This window comes from Misgurnus anguillicaudatus, chromosome 10 (assembly GCF_027580225.2).
Source record: "Misgurnus anguillicaudatus chromosome 10, ASM2758022v2, whole genome shotgun sequence".
NCBI classification, from domain to species: Eukaryota; Metazoa; Chordata; class Actinopteri; order Cypriniformes; family Cobitidae; genus Misgurnus; species Misgurnus anguillicaudatus.
The window spans coordinates 25,706,454-25,709,500 of record NC_073346.2 but is presented as its reverse complement, the minus strand read 5'-3'; positions in this window follow the sequence as shown (position 1 = coordinate 25,709,500).

The window sequence follows — 3,047 nt, the reverse complement described above, 5'->3', positions numbered from 1 at the left end:
GTCGAGTGTACTAGTTTTACTTCACTACAGTGTAAACACAATGCTGTTTTTCTTTGTGTTTTACTGCTCCACATGTACATGCCACATGCAGTGACAACCCAGTTCATGTTTGTTGTTGGTTGATTCAGTGTTAAGATACAGTATGTTGGATTAGTTTTACTGTATTTACTTCATTACACTCATTTGATCAAACACTCAGGGGAAAGCTGAACGGCTGCTGTGAGCGCAACACGCTCTCTTTAGACTTTGACTATGCACAATCCCAAAATGTTTGTTGTGTGATGATAATTTTGGGAGGGGATTTGAGAGTTTAGTTTGATTTTCTTAGGTATATGCTATTTTTTAGGTACAAAGGGCATAAGAGTTGGCTGCCCCCCTATTCCTTTGCATGAGTGTGTGGGGGTACAATGAAGAAGCGTGTTCAGCTGTCATTGCAAATCTTTCATCAGCCTTACATTTCAATGACACTCCAGTAGTAGCTGTATTTTTCACAGCCAAATATAATAGGCAACTGTTTGGAGCAGTGGTCTTCGGCCCTGGTCCTGGAGGACACCCTTCCAGAGTGTTTTGGATGTCTCCTTAATCGACACACCTGTTTTAACTTAGCAGCTTGTAAGGGAGACATTCTGGAAGGAGGCTAATGAGTTGGTTCAGGTGTTTTGAGTGGGGCTACATCTGGGGCTTTCTGGAGGGGGGTCCTCCAGGACCAGGGTTGAAGAACACTGGTTTAAAGTGTAGTTTACGTATGTGGGATTTGACACAATCTTTGAATCTGCTTCTATTTCAAGAAGACAGGACAAAGGTTTATCTTCTGTAGCTGCACAAATTTCCTGACAGTGCCTATGTCGTGTTTGTGGACTCATAAATGTAACATTGCAAAATGTTCGATGCTAATATATTGCTGGAAATTGACATCTGTTTACAGAGGTCAGTAGGCTTTGTATACTGTCTCTTTATACAGGACGTTTTTCTTTTTGAGTGTGCGTTTCATTAACAAGGTGTACACTTTATCTTTCCTTTTTTTGCATATGTGGTACTGCTTTAAACTTTATTCTAGTGTTCGAACCAAATGGAGATTTTTACAGGTACCAGATGTTGATTTTTTTGTTCAATTTTGATAAAGAGTTTATCACCAACTTAAGAGTTTTCTTTCAGTGTTAGGCTGTAGTGTTATTTCAAACAAACAAACAAAAATTTGTGGTTTTGGTTATTCGTAGCATAAGCCGAAAATGACCACTAGATGGAGCAAGTGCATAAAGAAATATTGGTTGGGTCGTGAAGGGACAGGTTCTGGTTAGAGGGGATACAGCTACGGCCAAATCTCGCGAGATGTTGGGTTTAGGGTTAGGTCGGGTCAGAGCCTTAAAGGACTCTGGGTTAAGTATTAGGTTTGCAGTGTCTTGGTTTAACCGCACTATTAGGTTATTTTGAAAATATAGTCGCCCGAGACATTTCGGAGCCGCGGGTTGCGTTTTTTTTTTGGGTGGGGCTAGTTTTGATATAAAAAAAATCATTCCTTCGTTACCTTATGTGCATTAATCCAGAAAGCAATACCTGGCAACCCAAGGACGGATGCAACCTGGAGGGGCGCGTTTTAATATCACTTCAGAAATGTCATTACATGAAGGGTTATGCTGGGACTTTTTATGCGGTGATAAATTGTATTTGTTTGTTAATTTAATTCTTAACGCCATGCAGCTTCCAGGTATATTTCGGAGAGAACTGGTTAATCTACACACAAGTTAATCCAAACACAAGCCGGTGTGTCACGCTTGGCTTGTCCGCAGGTAAAGCAATAAAGTTGTATGAACAATGGCAGGTAGGCTAATCGGGGGGAAACAGTGAATCAGAGGAACCGTGAATCTAAAAAGAAAAAAAAAATAGTATTTAGTTTCAAAACATAAGTCTTAAAACCATTGTTAATGGTCTTTGTAAAGAATTTGAAAATATCTGAGAGAACTTGTTCTTTATGTTTGTTAATTCATATTTAGGCTACTGATCATATTTTAAAGATCGCGTGTGTAAGATAAATAAGAGGCAAATGTACAGAATGTTAATTTTTTTAACAATCTGATAAGGCAAACGTATGCTTTATCAACAAACAACAACCTTTCATCCTGACTATGTGTGTTGTCGTCAAATGCAAGACTCAGACTGCAGAAGCATCAAACTAATACTACACAATCTCTGCTTTTCAAGTGTGAACAATGCATCCGGATACAGCTCATCACTTAACTGTCAGACAATATCTCAACATGATCACATTAGATAGAAGAAATAAAATACAAACGTGTTGATCTGTTGAGTTGGTAAATTGTGTGTTAAAACAAATCAATAATAAAATGTGATATTTTCTTCTTCTCATATTCACCCTTTTAATGTTTAGACATTTCTTGACTCCACAGAGCAATTTAGCCTTTATTATCCCAATAGCCTGTTATGTAAGCAGTTACGAACATTAACTGTTGTCATTGGGCTGAAAATTTTTATTAGACCTGGCAACCCTGAAAACTTTCCTATACTATAGGATACAGTTATACGGCCTTAATCCTGTGAAATGTTGAGTTTATGTTGGGCCATATTACATATTTTACTTGAATGACTACATATGCACAGAATTTGTCTATTACATTGTTGTATATTGTAAACACGCATGTCTTGGCGCTTTGAAATAATTATTATGCCAGCATGGTATGGCTTTTCATTTTTGGAACATCAATAAATCTAATGCGTATTACTTAATAATATGTTATAATTGTAATTTTATTTATTCAAATACCAATAGTCATTTAAGGTTCGAAACTTGTCAGATCTGTCCTGACTAAAAGTGCTGTAACTTTTGACAATTTGCTGCTAATTTTAAGCGCACTTATGACAATAAAATAATCTAATCTAAATAAAGCATTATCTGCGTAGTGGTAGTGAAATATGCTGTCAATGTTTAACACGTTATGCTCTGACCGGCATGAATGTAATATAAGCATCCTAAAGAGGTGACACACCTGGCCAGCCTCTGTACTTCAGTGCGCATGCGCATGTCACTCACG